At 39.1% G+C, this 18,577-nt stretch overlaps 1 long non-coding RNA gene across 2 annotated transcripts in view; it reads left to right on the top strand.

Moving 5' to 3' along the window:
• LOC105438859 overlaps nucleotides 1-18,577 on the top strand; it is a 33,932-nt gene that overhangs the window by 12,485 nt on the left and 2,870 nt on the right. For both annotated transcript variants that reach the window (XR_971094.2, XR_971095.2), the window contains exon 2: nucleotides 2,017-2,084. This is a non-coding gene — a long non-coding RNA (uncharacterized LOC105438859). The remainder of the gene's footprint in view (nucleotides 1-2,016; nucleotides 2,085-18,577) is intronic.

Below are 18,577 nucleotides of genomic sequence, written 5' to 3'. Positions count from 1 at the left end.
AGAAAGGTCCTCATTATAATTCATTTTAATTTGAACCATGTTAGTAAATGGGATTATCAGTTTTGTAAGCATTGACAGGCCTATATGTATACTGTAGGCCTACTATTGAGCAATACCAGTACAAAGTGAAATATTCCAACGCAAGTTATCCGGGTCTTAATATACATATTTCATTATATGTAGTCACTAATGTGAAAATAGAGACATTCCCATTTACTCCCAGCATCCTAAATATGCCTAAGTGTATAGTTTTCCTCGTCTGAATACCTTAGGGTCATATCATTGGCTGAAAAGCTTCTAAGTTTTAATACCTGATCTTTCTTCTCAAAATGACATTGTGACGTATGAGCAAAGAGTATGAAGATTGATACACACAGGGGGATGGATGCGTGGATTAATGTGGGGGAAAGTGGATTAAATGGGGATTGGCATTATCCCCGTACTGAGCGCGAAGACCTAAAAATTGATGCGATTAAAATCTATGCGCAGGGTTGGATTTCATGATAAGTAATTGAAATGAGGTTATATAGGGATTGTCTTCATTCACCCTTCTACGAAAAGCAATCTGCCACGATGATTTCATGATGGATTTATTTCCAAGGCTTCATTAACCCGTTAACTACTGAATTCTCTAAACCCCATAGGCTTAATACAGGGGCCACCAGGTTCACGTAAGTAATGGGTTTATAGACTGCCTTCCATGAATCTCAGAAGCTTCATGAATCCAAGTCAAACGTCTCTCATGTCACTTATTATGGCTTTAATCCTCAAAGGCTGATTACATTTATACGCAGAGGACTATCGTTAGAAGGGAATAGCAGAGCCATCTATACACAGAGTTTGGCCAACCCGGTTCGAGTTGGACACAACATGGCGACTACTGCTTTGTTGGGCAAGCACAAAACAAAAGAATATAGGCCATAGTGTGACCCAGTGAAACTCTGTGTATCAGGCGCGGATCCAGGATTTCTTAGGGGAGGGGGCCCAATTTTTTTTTTTTTTTTGCTCCCGAAAATTTGAAAAAACCTTGAGCGCCAGGGGGGGGGGGGGGGGGGGCCAACCCCCCAAAAAGGTAAAAATCACGTGATTTTACATGATTTTTTTTCTCAAGGGGGTGGGGCCCCGGCCCCCCGGCCCCCCCCCCCCCCCCCCCCCCCCCTGGATCCGCCACTGCTGTGTATATAAGGCTCTGGTGAATACGAGACAACAAAAATTTCTCTACTTTTTCTTGGCGTGTATTTTCGAAACCTGAAGATTAGATGTTAGAGTTATGATTATCATTATATCACTGTCATCCGTCCATGAAATGGAGTAGTAATTCATCATTATATCCATCTTTTAAAATGCTGCTACATTATGATTGGACAAACACTCTATATGTTCAGAGATTGGATTGAGTCTTATGTTGTTGGTATAAAATGGGTTGTGTCTGCATGATATAGTAATAGACAGACCTTTGTACGTGACTAGATGAAGTTGTCAAAAAGAAAATGATTGATTGTTAAAAATATGGTATATTTCATTGAACAACCATAACTTAAAGCAGACATTCATCAAATTGTCTGTCGAATCCTGCATCCGGTCTTTTCTTTATGATCTATTCTGAATATTGCGCATCTACACCAAGAATTTGTCAACAAATATGTTACTTTGCTAATCAAATAAAATAAATGGGACATGACCATCGAAACATTTCAGAGCGGCAAGTAAACTTTGACAAGATCACGGTTTAGTCATATGATGTTCACGGTATTGTGTTTATAAATTCTTTAATACTTTAACTCTATTGTCATCAACTCTTTTGATCAAGATGGGAAACTTCTATGCTTCTTTAACCGCAGCCCTTGACGTCATAGTAATTTTATTATCTGCATTTATCACGTCCTACCGAATGTTCAGCATTGGAGTTAATATGATGACTGATTCATTTGATTTTCTGACTCTTTTCGTGTCCTCAAAAAAGTATATATAATTGAATTGTATGTGTTATTTCATTGTTTATTCCCATACTTGCAGAAACACATGACGTACTTTTCAAGACTTAAGGCAGGCCTGCTTGGATGTAAAGAAAGACAAATAGAGAGGTATGTTTCCCCGGTTCGATTGTTATATTTAATCATTATTGTGTCCAATATTACATAAACTGCATGTTGACGCTTGACTATTTTGAATGCTCACAATTTGCCGTTCTATGAACTGACCAGAAGTATCGACAAACAAGGGTGAATATTTTAGTGTGTCGGATCAGCCTAATTGATAATTCCTTGTTCTGACCACTTAACATGTTTCATACGAGTCTTTTGACGTCGTTGTCATTGATGTATCGGGTTCTGTATTTAAATTATCGTCACCTATTATTTGTTTGACATTGCTCTTGAAGAGAAAGAAAATCACAAGAGCCTAGTATTGTGTTATGCATCAGCTAAAATCAAAGAAGATATTTTGGGAAGCTAACCGAAGCTGTACAAGGGCTTTAATGAAAATGGGCATGCTTTCAAACTTGGACGATGCTCCGATGTCAGAAATCGTTGATTGGTTGTGCTCAAACATCCATTAAGAAGCCGTCATATCTCATACACCCTTGGGCTACACACTCGATGAATGAAAAGGATTTCAATAACATCCTCAGGGGATATATCATTACATGTTTTTTTCCTCCTCCTCCTCCTTCTAATTCAATACCTTCCCTGATTGTCATGATTGCCATATGATTATTTTTCCCTCCCACTTTCCAAGATCCCTTCCGTCTCGGAGGGGTTAGTTTTCAATGCGTTCTTGATGAGCACATATTAAATTCTTAAACTGTTTGCCCTTGATTTCATTCCTTTGGATGTTGTCCTTGTCTTCGTTTAACCCTCACTCCCACTTCTCAAGATCTGTTGCATCTCAGAGGCTTTCTTTCTAACTCTTCTTAATGAGCATGTATAGTATGTCCTGGAATCAATTCGATTTCCTTTCTCATTACACACGGTTTAAAACCTTCATTTGTATAAGGGTTACCCGAGAGTTGATTCGTAGGCGTTATTAGTTTGATACATGGTTTTCGTCAACAAAAACACCTCAAGATTGTCAGCCCCCCCCCCCAATCCCTCTCTCTCTCTCTCTCTCTCTCTCTTTCTCTCTCTTTCTCTTTCTATCTCTCTCCCTCCCTCTCCCACTCTCGTCCACCTCCCACTCCCCCTCTTCACTCCCTCTTTCTTTTCTACGTCTTTCTCTCTGAATCCTAGCTTTACCCTCTTTTCTGCCTGTCTCCCTCTTTCAACTCATTCTTCATGATTCTGCGATGTTTCTGTCTCCATGTTTATCAATATAATGCTATTGTCGGGGGGAGAAGTTCCAGACATGTTAGTCACGAAGCCAGCGGAATTGGGAATGGTCTCGACTGATCAATCTAATTTCAATACGACTAAGTTTTCAGCAATCAAGTGTTCATAGTATTGCTATTAGATTGAATCTGAGCTACGTCATTCTGCATGCGTTACAAAATAATTGGATATTATCTAAATCAGCAATGCATATAATGTCATCCAATATCAAAAACCCTAAGGATATGAAGTCGTTATGGTGTGTTATATTCTAAAATCGTCATGATATAATTGGATTACAGTTCGATAACCTGGTCATGACTAGTACTCTCTAGATTGGCAATCGTTATTCTGAAAGGAAAACAAGTTTAAGTGGAGAAATCAATCACCTACCAATGTACCCATTATGTACGTCAAATTATCTCGTTCATCTATTTCTCGCTTCATCACCCCCCCCCCTTCTCTCTCTCTCTCTCTCTCTCTCTCTCTCTCTCTCTCTCTCTATCTATCTCGTTCTCTCTCTCTCTCTCTCTCTCTCTCTCTCTTGGTAAATTACTTATTTTATGATATAGCCCCCCCCCCCCCCCCCACCCTCTTCATACTCACCGTAGACAGAACATGCTTACTGGCAGAATAACTTCACATTCGATCTCTTTTTTGGTCTCCATGCACGTATTGGAAGCGCTGACCAAGACGAATATGTTTACATGCAGATCGTAAGGAAAGTGGGCCCGAGGAAAGAAAGACCTTGCGATGAAATTGCAGCACAGACTTTGGAATTCTGAGATAATCCCTAGGAAATAAAATATGAAATTGAATGGCGAACATGCTACTGTAGCGATGGGTATGAGGCCGTGAGACCCGGTGAGAGATGGGATAAGGTGGGCTGGTATTAGATGGGTAATGGGCGGGTGCTTCGTCCAGATGAGGAAAGTAGATGAAAACAGTTTGTAGAAGGACAAGGAAATTTGGTAGACAAGAAGAGAGTATGTAAGAAAGAAATAGAGAGAGAGAGAGAAAGACCAAAAAATTTAAAAAAAACGAAAAGAAAAGACGGAGAGATGATAAATATTTGAAATAAATACGTTGAAGACGAGAGAAGAAGAGAAAGAGAAAGAGAGAGAGAGAGGGGAATATATGACGTGTCTGGCGCGCGTGTGTGGGTCGTGTGTTTGGGTTATTTCTTGCAATCGGGCTCGCCAGGAATAAGCTGAGAGGAATTCAGTAGAATCTTTTTATATTATCATCATGATCAAGAATCTGTATTCCAAGAAACAGTGACATTGTTTCGAATACGGTCACCAGGCCAGGGAAGCCCTAGAACAAAGGAAATACCTTCAATGTATCGATTCGTAGCACAAGGAAGTTCTCCATTCAAAATACTAGGAAAAGCAAGAATATCGCAAGCTGTGTATTGAAATTTCCTTCACGTCAGATATAATGCTTCATTTGAGCTCACCTTGTCTACACACGTTTCTTATCTCAAAAGACATGCTAGAATGTTCATCACATCTTCTTTCTTTCTCTTTCTGCGTGCCCTATCTTCTGATTCTTCTCCTCCTTCTAACCTTCGTACTCTTTTCTTCTTCTTCTCTTTTTCTTCTTCCTTTTCTTTTTCTTCTTCTTCAGCATCTCCTCCTTTTCCTTCTGCATTTAATTTTCTCCTTGTTCTTCTTTTCCTCCTTGTTCTTCTTCATCTTGTTGTTGTTGTTGTTCTTCTTGTTCTTCTTCTTCTCCTCCTCCTCCGAGCATTCCTCCTTCCCTCCTTCGTGTTTTGTTGTATTCCTCTTCAACAATAATTGTCTATGTTTAATAATATGATTGACACAGATTGTATGATTGCATTAGTTCACGTTGGTCTGTAGCCCTTGACCCCCTCCCTACGACCCGTCCAAACCAATCATTGTTATACCTTCCATCAAATGCTCCCAGTTTCTCATGGTCTTCAAATGGTCATCTATTTGCTTCCTTCAATGGCAGATATTACTATAATTTCAGAGAATGATGATCCCGATGATGATTCTTTTCACAGAGGAACAAAGATAAAGATCGTGATAGAGGCTTTGGCTTTATTGTACATGGTAATAATAATAAAGATTGATTTATTAAGCGCATAATAAACGAAGTTTACTATGCGCTTTACATAGTAAAAATTAAGCATGTACAATTATATTTCACTACATCGTAGTTACACGAACGAAATACAAAAACCTTAAACTAAAGACAAGCAGCTAAATGTATTAATTCATTAAGAGCAAAGTAAATACAGATAGCAAATATTTATGAAAAATCAATTAGAGTTACATATTTAATTATAATACATTAATTAAATGCAATGTCAAAATTACAAACGAAAGAGGTAAGTTTTGAGAAGGGTTTTGAAAGTCTGTCGTGTGGAAACCTGCCGGATATGCATTCATCCTAGATAAATACGACAAAGTCAATGTCCCGAAGCAAACTGAGAATGTTCACAGAGACCAATGTGACTGTTTGAAATTATTCTCTTCTTAGTTTGACATTGGAAAAAAATATTTTTTTTAATGTAAGGCTCATTATTAGGGGTATGCAACAATAATGATTAGGTGGGTGTTCCTTGCGGAAAATACAGAATATTTTAAATTAGATCGATGTTTGCGCCAAGTTTCTCCTTACTGGATTTAGACATGTCACTCCTCACTACCACGCGTGTATCATCCGCCCGTCACAACATCACCCCTATCACGCTCGCCCACACGCTGTTCCATTCTAGTTTCGACCTTGATTCGGGATAACTCGGCTATGGGAGTGATTTGGAGGGTTACATGTATTTACAACATTCTCCTTTCCGTTCAGCCACACGTGCATTGTCTGGAGACGTTATATTCAATCAAGGTTTCTGTGTTGACAGAAAAAAGGGGGACAAATATGAACCGTTCGTATCTCCGTTAGTTTGTTTAGAGGAGGTAGGCCTACAGACCGGAAGATCGACCGACGATCTCCGTCACAGTCTTTAGGCAGATGAAATACAAGGGAGAAAGCGAGCGAGCGAGAGAGCGAGCGAGAGAGCGTAGAAAGCCGATGGTCTCTTCATTACCTTCCCTTCCCTGACCTTTCACCTCTTAACCATTTCTTCTCCATTTTTATATGAAAAAATGGAATTGAAATACCCCCCCCCCCCCCCCCCCCCCCCCCCCCCCGATTAGCTATGCCACCGAAAGTTTGCCCTGGTATTTGAATATTTTGGTATGATTGTATTTATATTATAAATTTTGTATAAGTTGTGAAGTTGCTGGTTCCCTACGGCCATTGACATTGGTCAGTGGAATCAGTTGTCCATAGATGTCCAGTTTGACCGGGCCCCCATGGCGCCTTATCAACATTTATCTGCTCGTCATTCTTGCTTGTCTGTCTGAACACGTGCGCACTGTGCTCAGTGTGCTGTTCATAATTGAACTCTTAGGGGAGGGGGGGGGCACCTTCATGACATTTGAAACAAATGCATTTGGTGTTGGTCCTTAAAACTCAAGAATGAATGACCGCATCGTTGACCCACGCATCATCCCAACAAACGAACATTATGCAGTCATTATGGTGATACTATGTGTACGATTTTCCACGGCCAGATTGAAGGGGGCACCACCGTCAACCCTCCCCCCCCCCCCCCCCCCGCCCTCTGAAAAAACCCGATCTGGTATTCAACAATTACAACCTTTTGAGAGTGTTATGATAGACCATGGATATGGATAGATGAAGCACCTGTTTACTCACTAGGTCAATTAAAATCAACACGGCTGAACTTTCAAATCATTGTACTTAATTGGCAGAGAGTAATGTCTAGACAGGTCCTCATAAAGCTGAGTTCTGATTGGTCATTAGTCTCAATCACCGTAGGGGGCGTATGTCATTAGTCTCTTTTCACAATAAATGGGTATAGCCTGCCCCCAAGAGTTCAATACCATTGGCTATCATTGGATTGCAAACTATCATGAAGTCTGATATCTCTTTCATCAAATCCTCTGCTTTTATGCTGAATTTTATCACACCTTAAGAGTGGGTAGATTAAAGTGAACCGATTTATGGAGTGCCAAGTGTCAACTTCCTCATCCAATATAACTTACCCTAGGCCTAAGACATGAAATCTCACTTCCATTCAATGACGGGGCTTATTTCGTTTCGTTATAAGTGCTTTATACAGAGTACAGAGCTTGTATTTTTAGCGCTTCATAAATCGATGGAATGAGTTTAACTGTGTGAATAACAGCCTTTGATGCTATATATAGCCTTTTATACGTTGAAATTATACGTTGAAACAATTAAAGAAAATACGAAACAATGTCTGAAAATTATAAACTGGTTACTAGAAATGATCCTGTTATCAAATATCAAGCTGGATGCAATTTCAAAACGATGAAAGTGAATAAAATTTGTAATGAATTAGAAAACAGTAACAAGACGTGGTATGAAACAGCAACACTGAAAAACGGACTTGTCAATAACTTGGCCTACTGGCCTATTATGATAGTTTCGGACTTTCCGACTTTCCATGAAAGTGGTCCTCGACCTGTTAGTAAACAATCCATACAAGCATCAAGGTTTAATGATGGCCAACACGTTTTGATCCGTTTTAATGCTGAGAATAGAAAGACTTACTAGGTGTAGACCTTGGATTTTATCACACATAGCATCTGTATTTGTAGTTTATAAGCTGTTTATCACTGGGAATAAATAAATATTAATCGTTCTGGTTTCATCTGATTCATTCGTGTCTATGAAACTTGTAAACCATGTAATTGACCTTGACCAGACACGGTATGAGTCTGAAGGTAACAGATAATTAACAAATACTTAACAGATAGATGGTCATGATAATAGTTGCTTTCATATAATTTTCTCCTATAAAATACATTTAAATTGTTTGGAAAATACTAATATACCTCCCGTTTAACATCCTTACTAAAGAAAATGTATGCAATTTAAAATATATTTATTTTGTTGATGTATTGAACTTAATTGTTAGTATAATATAAGACCATATTCTTTCTACACAGTAGTCCCTACCTATTCTAGAATGCCTATACTACCCACGTAATACAGATAGTATTCGACTTTTGTAGCAAACCGTTGCAATGGAACCTTTAAGCTCCATCGTCTGAAATGAGCAATAAACTTGGTTGTTTTGTCGCCATGGTGACAGTAATAGAGATCCGGTACATCTAATCGTCTGCTACGTGACATGTTTCTACGAATTATTTATGAATCTTGTCCTTCTCTTCTCTATACTGATTTATCTGCCTGATCGAGTAGCAATCTCTTCCTCAGTGCGAACACACTTATAAGGCTTTAATCCCAAATGATGGTACTGATTGTCTCAGATGGTATTGAAAGGCCGACATTCGCATCACCCTTATATCACGCCCTCTATGTCTGACTCTCAGCATGTCCGACCCAGTTGAGGTGGTCACACAGGGTTTCATTTGTTCAATAAGGACAGGTTTAGGGTTGCAATGAGGTTTTACGTTATGTTTAGGGTTAGGATTAGGTTTTGGTTCTTAGGAATTCCGTTGGTGTAGTAAATAACCGCGGAACATTCGTTGCAGGAGCAAGTGTACGTCATACAACCTCTGTTACAATCTATGCTCGAACGTGGGTAAGTCACACCGACAAGGCCGACACTAGGCCGAAACAAATTACCTTACACCGAATTGTAATGTAGTTCGGTTTGGGTTGGCTTAATGGTGAGACTAAGATACTAGTGATAGTGCCATCATTTCATCGTGTATAATCATGTAATAGTATACAGTGTACCTTGCCGTGTATCATGTGTGCGTGTGCGCGTGTGCGTGTCTGTGTGATTACTTTAAGCCCTAAGCCACTTGATCACTTGAAAACTTGATATAGCTTGTCTTTCTTGCATAACATGTCTAACAAAAGTCTGAAGTTGGTAAAATCGTGATCTCCGTCTTCTTCTCTTTTCTTATACGGGGCCTGTTCTAGCTTCATAGAAGTACTGTGACCTTACAGCGATCAGTCTTTCCTGGGTTGGGGGGGGGGGGGGCGGCATCGAACGGGGCGTCTCCAGTCTGATTCGCTGTATCTCATATGAAAACACAAGCGGAAAGGAAACATGAGACTGAGCGAAATGTTGATAGTAGGGCAGTGAATTGGAACTCGTCATCTCGCACTCGCTCCTCTGTTATTCTTGTCATGTTTTCAGATCATTACACGTCTACACATTCAAAGCTGTATCAGTCCGAGGGCGAAACTAAATATTATATTTCGTTATGTTTGGTTTATGTTCCCATTTTCCATCCGTCATGTCGGAGTGATGTGGGTCGATTGGATGTTATCATTTCGTTTTATAAAAAATGACAAGACTGGTATCTCCTGGCAATCTGGGGGGGGGGGGGGGGGGGGGGGGGGTTGTGAAGAAGGTCTTAGTATACAAATAGTACACAGCAGTGAGGGCATTAGTAAGAGCATAGACGTCTATGGTAAGAGTTACCCACATAAGGTACCTTTGGAACAGTCTAACACGCCCGAGACGATAACCATGTGTGTTTGGACTGTTTTGAAGGTACCGAGTGTGGGTATTATTTTTTTTTTTTTTACTGATGCCTGAACAAATTGATATGCATTATTTGTTTTATAAGATTATGTTTTATTTGTTTTAGAACATCATGTTTTATAACATCATTTTACTAATGACCGGTCTTTACCATTTGATAATGACCGGTCATTATCCAAATTACGTGTAAGGCAAAATAAATGCCTGGTCATGTGTACGCTCTCAACCAATCATTTGGTTAGGATCCACGTCATCATCTTATAACATATTATATCGAATATCCAGCATAGGAAGAGGTGGTGTACCTTCCCTCATCTTTTTTTAAATTTTTTATAATGATAAAAACCAAACTAATGTTATGTATGCTGCAGAAGAAGATGCCTTCGAGCCCTTCGTAGGCCTACTCCTCTCCTCCAAGTTCCGACCCACAACCCCAACCCCTCCTGGGAATCCGCCCCTTGTTTCTGGATACGTCCCACGGTGTGACCAGTACACAATGAAAGAGATTATAATTTTAACAAGTTTGAATTATCTGCAACGACTGAGATCCGTTGTGTGTACAATCATTCTCAAGTCAAGAGTGAGGTGCTATTTTAAGATGTCTGTTTATTTTGGGTCTGATTACAGCGACTACGACTCATAGGATTTCAGATGACTGTCTGTCAGATCATGGAGATAAAATTTTTATCTCCATGGTCAGATCAGGTAGGTCTATGGTCAGATCAGGGGCTCTTTTCCTGTTCACTTTATCATTTACAAGTGATGTGAATAGAATACACCGCCTTCAGTCAGTGTCTCATCAATACAGTACTGCACTCAATGAGTGAAATAGCTCACAGAGTTAAAACCAAAACCGCTCAAATGACTGTATATGCTATGGTATATTTCTAACATCACAAATAGCGGATTGAGAAGTAGAAAGACTCCTTGGAAACTTCCTCGAATTAAGACGAGTGAACGAACGGACTGTGACAGAAACCTCTGCGGTTAGTCAAGGCGGCAGGACACGCGATAAACCCGCTCACTAGTCACGCGACTGAGCTGCTCAGCTTCAAAGGGGGAATCATTACGAGCTGAGTAGTGGACGGTGGATGACTTGGGTCTCGGTAGCCTGCGCTCTTGAATCAATCGGCGACATTTATGATAAACACTCTCTCAATCTGGACACTAATAATTCTGCCTTGTCTATTTATTCGGATTAAACTGGTGGACGTTTTGAAGAGGGTAAGTGATGAGTAGGTGATGAGTTGGCTGGATGCCTCTCTCTCTCTCTCTCTCTCTCTCTTAGTTGGATGCATCCCTGAGGTGTTGTTAAGATGGTCATTAAGCATCTGATAGGAACCAGCATGATTCCTTACCAGACTATTGGGTTTTGTTTTGTATTGCTTTGTTTGTGCGTTTGTCTGTCTGTTTGTTTGTTTGTTTATTTGTACTATCTATGGATGATTCGGAATGTACATAAACACCTATATACAAGAATATTTAGGATGACGTGATATTTGTTCTATGTGACGCGAATTTAGAATTAGTATACAATATAAAAGTGGGGGATGTTTCGTAGATTATGAGGATTCCCCGATTCTTCAATCAGCATTAGTGTAACGAGCTTTTTTTTCAACGAAACAGTTAGTGTTGATCTGTGATTGTTCATACATTCATAATTATGATAAAGGTTTTCAAGGAGATGTATAGAAAAACAAATCAGGAATACGGTTAGGCCTAACTATTATTTCAACGCAGCGACCACCCCCCCCCCCCCTTCCCACCCAAATCCTCGCCCCTGTCGTACATGACTTGTGTTGTCATTGAAGTACATACACGTAATATAGGAGAAAGAAGAGAGGAGAATCGAGAGCCTATGATTCGAACTAAATGTATGCACACGTGTCTAATCAGCTCTCGGAAATATCACTTCCCCTTTACTCAGGGTCGTCTTGATGTAACTCATGAATAGTCTGATTCCCCTGCAAACTCCATGTGAAGGTTTCCTTTCCATCTCTCTTTAATAGCAATTTTCGGAGGCAGCTGATATAGAAAGATTTCAGGAAGGGGGGGGGGGGGCGGGACACAGAATCATGAGAATATTATCGTATGGTAGGCAGTGCTCCCGAGGGCTTGGGATACTAACTTGAACCTCATCTGAGCTGAGAACGTACTGATACTTAATCCTTAGCCCATGAATATAATACATTGTATATTCATGCTTAGACTGAAGGACATCTACTTGTATCTTCTGTAAAAGGAGCTATTATTAAATGTACTGTTTTTGCTGTTGTTCTTGTCGTTGAAAACACGAATGATACTCGTATTATCCTAGTATCTGTGAATTTTAATTACGTCCCGAAATTTTATTGCGACTTACTACTTTCTAGTTCATGTGTCTACTTTTCGGTTATCTGTTAATGTGGAGAAAACGTACATATTTAACCGACACCTTGCAACGCCCACAATCCTCTCAATGGGTTAGCTTCTAAAGAGGGGAAGACGGGATCGGGAGGGGCAGTGTTTTTCACCCCGTGCGGCCCCCCCCCCCCCCCCAATCCTGTCAACAATGGTTTTTAACGGGGATGGACGGGCAATGTTTCACTATTTGTGAACAATACTTATTTCAGGGAGGGGAGGACGGGGCACAGAATTTCACCGCTTGTACCGCCCAAAGCCTGTCAACAACGGATGAGCCCTTATAAAGGTATTGAAGGGGAGGGGGGGGGTCTGTATTTCACCCCTTATGCCGCTCTGAATCCTACCAGTGTCTCCTGAGATTACCCTGGTAAGAACGGAGGGTATTCAGACGATCATGTCACAAGTCTTCTGCAAACACCCTTCAGTCTCCTCGGTTCTAGTTTGACGTCATACCGTCTCTCCATCGAGGCTCGTCTTCACGTCCCAATGCGAATCTCAATGTGAAGGATTGTAAACACAAAGCTCTCTCACACAAGGACAGTGCTCTTCTTGGGTACTAATTTGTAATACATGTACAACATTTTATAGAAGAGCTCGTAAGTGAGAATTTTCACCAATTCATGTTTATGTCTGCAATATTATTTACTCCAATTTCGCATATCGACTTCTTGTATACACATGAAATAAGTCGTGGAGAGTGTCCAGAAACTCACCAGAATGATACCAGAAACTCACCAGAATGATACGTCATTATATTATGCAGATATAATATGGTCGTTATTTCATGAAATTCATAGCGGCTATTCATCGTTAGACAATCCATCTCTTTTTCTTAGTCGTTCTTTTATCTTGCCTATTGGCGTGAAAGGCTATAAATAGAGAAATAGATAACAGGGAAGGTGGAGCGCCGTTAACAGATGATGATACAACCAGTAGGTCCGTGATACAACACACTCTAAAATTAGTGACGTTATCCTACAGATATATAAGAACAAAGGAAGTCTGAGCTCGTATACTATGATATGTTTAAATTGTTGATTAATCTAATCTTATAGGGAAGAATGAAACAATATTCGTTGTCGGCATGATTTGTTGCAATTACATACTCGTTCTCTTTTTACCTCGGATGCAGAACATCATGTTCGAATTCTCGAAAGAAGAGCCCCCCCCCCCCCTCCCACACAGACACACACACATTTACGCCGATATTTCAATACGAACAAGAAGAGAATCATTAACTCGCTGATGCCCTCTTTGTATATGTTACATCCATCCTCATCTGATTCGGATAAATAAATCTCTTCGCTTTTGTAAGCTGTCCACAACTGACATGCGAAATAGATGTGCTGGAGTAATGGACATTAATGACTCTTTCTTTCGATTGCGGTCAGCATATTTTCCTCGGTGAAACCCTTCCTATATTAAATGTGACTTCGTGACTAAACATTTATCATATAACAATGTCACAGGCTTCTTTTGTCAAGGCTGTTTAACGCATTCAATATAATATAACCACTCTGCTTTTCGATATTTCATTATTTAGACTTTATAGGTCATGGCGGCATAAAATTGAAAAAATGATCTGATCTTCCTGTAATTTTTTAATTGTTCATCAGATATCTTTCAACTGTTACGTAAGTACCTTGCCTGGCTTTATTCGGGTTTCCTTATTCTTATGTTCAGCCTATTTTCGGCTGCTAAGATCTCGTGTATTCTCGAGCTTCGTTGGTTGGTTGGTTTTATTTTCCGTATAAAATTCAAATACATGTATACAAGAATACAATTTACAAATATAATACGGCTGGAATGCTCTATTCAGAGCCATTATCAAAATGGCTCTGTTCTTCCTAGAGGTCCAGAAATAATTAAACATAGAAATAAAACACAAAATATTACGATAATATAACATCTACAACCCCCTCCCAGACCCTCTATAACACATTATGAATACGACGCTTACCATCCCTTCCCCCTCCCCGTTTACACCAAAAGTTTATACGTTGGCATTGTCGGATAGTAGTAATATATATATGGCCATCTATGACAGTAAATATGATTCCCATTACTTGTCATTCTCGCATTGTAAGATCTGAAATATATTTAAGATATGCGGAGGGGGTGACCATTGTCCAGTGCGTACATACGGGCATTTAGATGAAATATGAAATATTGACCTGAGGGGATCTACATTCCACTGCTATATCCATCGCGATGCTAGTCTATGAACCACAAACTCGCATCAATTGTTCTATTGCTTTGATTTGTCATGGTCCCGGACTTGAACTTCATGATTTTTCTTATCCATGCCGGAGCTAAAGCCGGGTTAATAATATTGAAAAGCCTTTGGAACCGCACATAAACGTTATATCACAATGTGATATGCGCTATACATTATTATATTTTTTCCTTCTTCAGTTCAAACGGTAATAATACACAACACAAGTATAATATTAAAGATAAACTTTAGTACTGGTAATGCGATTGCATTGTGAAAGAAAAGGTGTGGAAAGGATCAGAAACAGTTGATCATGTAGCATGTAAGTATTGGTGAGCACTGCAAGGTTCTGGAGTCATCAAAATCATAATAAATTTGACCGAGTCTTGGTAAAGTAACAAGCACTCACATAGAAAGCTATATATGGGACAACACACATGGTGTCGGGGCTAGTACTACCTTGATTTCCTTGTATTTCTATGCTCATTACTTAGCCAGTATACATTTTCTTCCAAAATTGTTTGGCACATGTCATTTATTTGTAATCTTGAACATTCAGTGTAAGTTTCGTTTGATTCTGTGAGATTTTTTTTTTTTTTTTTTTTTTTTTACCAGTACTGGAGTTTATCTTTAAGAGAAGGCAATTATAGACTGGTCTTCTAACTAATAGGCCCCGTATAACCTAACTGATACAGCCATTAGTTATTACGAAGCTGGGATATAGGCTTCACTCAAGACACAATACATTTCTTACAAGTGTCAGATGAGGGTCTGTGCCCGAGACTAATCTGACAGTTACCTCGTCAATTTTCTGACATGCCAGGGAACCAATTCATTTACAAATTTCATCCAAATTTACTTCACTCCGGGAAGGGGTCACTTGATATCGAACGTCCTTTTGAACAGTCTTGACCAAGCAGCTGTCCGGAGAGGCTCAATTTGACGCGATGTTAGTAGGCAGGTGTGAATATTACAGCGACTAACACAAATCGTGTTTTAGGATAAGTATATTTAGAACTGTGTATCCTTAAAGGTCGTATTGATATGATTGCATTTTGGACATGCTTGTGAAACCTCGACTGATCAGGCCTTATAGGTATTAATATGTCTTGGCATGTACGTAAACACCTTTGAAAATTAAATTGATCAAAATGAGGGATTTTTTTCTTCAATAAGAATTTAATAAAGAATAATGACAAGAACTATATTTTTACAATTGTATTAGCGCGTTTTAATGATATCTCTTTAAAAAGCCCCCCCCCCCCCGAAATAAATCGCACCCTTACCGAAATCAAACATTAATATTTTCTTTGTTTTTATAAAAGACATGCAATCGTGCGCTTGTCACCCCAACAATACATCAATCATGCTTTTCCATAAAGGAATAAACTTACCCCAACAATACCAACAAGTAAATATTTCGTCAGCACTTTTTCTTTCCAGACACATGCCGCGATTTCGATCTAAAAATATGAATAGTTTCCTGTTATGAGTGAGCGTAAGGTCAAGGTCCTTTATCCGCTCTTACATCCAGAAAATCTAGTTAGTAACATTAACCCACTCCATCTCAAACACGAGAAATTGATAGTGACATTATAATAACATATTACATTTATAAAACGCCTTTTCATTAGATACAGAGCGCAATATTTCTCTCATTGTTTGTGACATAGAGTAACGAAATAATTATGGTGTACATCTTTTTTTAATAATACCGTGACTTATTTACAGGTTTCCATATTATTATTTTTTGTTTACTTGAGAGCATTTATCCTGAGTGTTTTGAGAATTAGTAACTTACATCTACAGTTTGCTACATTTTTAAAAGATAAGTGTATTACTTTAAAAAATATACATAATTAAAACTTGTTTTTTCTACACTAACCGCGTATCTTAGCACTAATGAACCACTAATAGAGAGAATGTTTTAACCACAAATGCCTTTGTTTACAATATAAAATGAGACGAATATAGAACAAGGTTTAGAGATAGAGAGATACACATTTCTTGGTGTCCAAAATATGTGAGTTGTACATGATTAGTAACGCGCTCAATGACATGAATTCGTTTGTATTTCATTCATAGACCTTCATTGAATATTGGGGAATATTACAATTTCAATGAATAAAATACGTTCAAATACTGCAAATGATATTGAGCGAATTTTTGAAAGTACGTTAAGGCCAAATAAAAAAAAACATGTTTAGCGTCCTGCCTTTTTGAAACTTAGGAAGGAGGAGGCCCTTTTTTCTTTCTTTCTATTTTTCCCTGACAGTCGGGCTATTTTTCAAAATGGTCCCCGGCATTTTTTTTATTAAAAAAAAATATCAGAAATAGATCATTTTAGCAGTATTTTCCTTCTTCCTTTTTTTCTTAAATAAAAAAAAATTAAAATAAAAAAGAAGAAAGCGGGCGGGGACGCTAAACATGTATATATTTTTTAAATGGCTTAAAGTAAAACATTTTTTTTAATCTGCTTTTGTAAGAAGAAACGAGATTTAAAAAAAAATTACCTCAATTTCCCGAGAAATGTTTTTCCAAAATCATAATTCTCCTTGCTTGGGTATCTTGAAGCCAATCAATACTAAGAATTTTGAATCAATTTTGATTTGTTTACTTTACTAAGACACCATTCGTTGCCAAGTTCATATACCCCACCTGAGCGGCAAGAATGTAACCGCTTGCTGTGATCCTAATTTCCAGACTCGCTGTCGCATCAATTCCTATCAGAAGTTCTGATTTTTGACATATCATTATTTTTGACTCCCAAGGAGGAGATAATGGCGAGAGAGACTCCCCCCCCCCCCTCCCCTCTTATGAATACCCTTTCTCTTCTACCCCAATATATACCCTATATTGCTCATATAATGCACACGCACACGCACTTCCCTTCCTCCCCTCTTCGGACAAAATCGAAAAATACATCATTACTTGTGAAGTTGTGATTTAAAAATATAAAAAAAACTTTCTGACGACGGCACTTACCGTTTGTGGACACTGTGCATGGATGAAAAGATTTTCTGCGTTTTTCCTCTGTCCAATCTCGGCCCGCTTTCTCTCTATCCATCTTTCTATATCCATCCCCTTCTCTCTCTCTCTCTCTCTCTCTCTCTCTCTCTCTCTCTCTCTCTCATAATAACTGACGAGTAGGGGCACATATCATGATGATATCCTATATTTGAATTCATGTGCGTAAGTGATATTTCTTCTTTGTCAAGTACAATCATGATTTGAAGATTATTAATATTGCAGGAACGATAGATCTTTGAATCACAATGTCCTGACTGACGCTAAAAGCACATCAGGTGAATTAGAATATTTTGGTATCCATTCGAGTTAAGATCTATGTTTAAAATGACCTTGGTTTTGAAGTAAATCCATTCATCATAATCGCGAGTATGACGTACATGTATGTAACCTCTTATTATAAACTGGAATAGGTTTTTCATCCCGAGGCAAATTTTCCCAGATTCAATTATTCGGATTTGCACATAATCAAGTGCTTCCAAATTGCAAAAACATGATTTGCATAACGACCATAGCAGAACTTATTATTTCCTTGTCTGTAATGAAGATAACATCCTTGTCTTAGCTCCTTCCACCCTAGTCATAACGTATCGGTTTCTCATAGCCCCCCCCCCCCCCCCCCTCTCTCTCATTCTCTCTATCTGCCTGTTTTTACCGTCTCTCTGTCCCACTTCCTCTCTCTTCTCCTTTCTCTTACTCTTTTCACACTGGTTTTGCTTAACCCCGTACTATCCTTAACCCCGGACTATTTTTTTGGCTTTTCACACTCGCTGTTTTTAGTCCCGTACTAGCGCCTATTCCGGAATAAGAAAATTCCCGCTGTTCTCACTGCATTTCGTTAACCCCGGATATCGTGTATGTTATGATTGGACATACCTCGCATCTGGCCAGCTGCGATACGCTCCATTGCGTAGTACCGGACTATTTTTCGTTTCTGTTCTCATTCATTTGCTTAGCACCGCAATTGCGGGGTTAGCAGGAGTTAGCACCACAATTGCGGAGTTAGCCCTGCTATTTTGCAGGGTTAGTTAACCCCGTACTATAGGTGGGGTTAGCCAACTTTAGCCCACTTTGGTAAAAACC

This window comes from Strongylocentrotus purpuratus, unplaced genomic scaffold (assembly GCF_000002235.5).
Source record: "Strongylocentrotus purpuratus isolate Spur 01 unplaced genomic scaffold, Spur_5.0 spur5_scaffold_18, whole genome shotgun sequence".
Lineage (NCBI taxonomy): Eukaryota > Metazoa > Echinodermata > Echinoidea > Camarodonta > Strongylocentrotidae > Strongylocentrotus > Strongylocentrotus purpuratus.
Note: the sequence above shows the minus strand (reverse complement) of the source record. Positions and strands in the feature narration are given on the sequence as shown.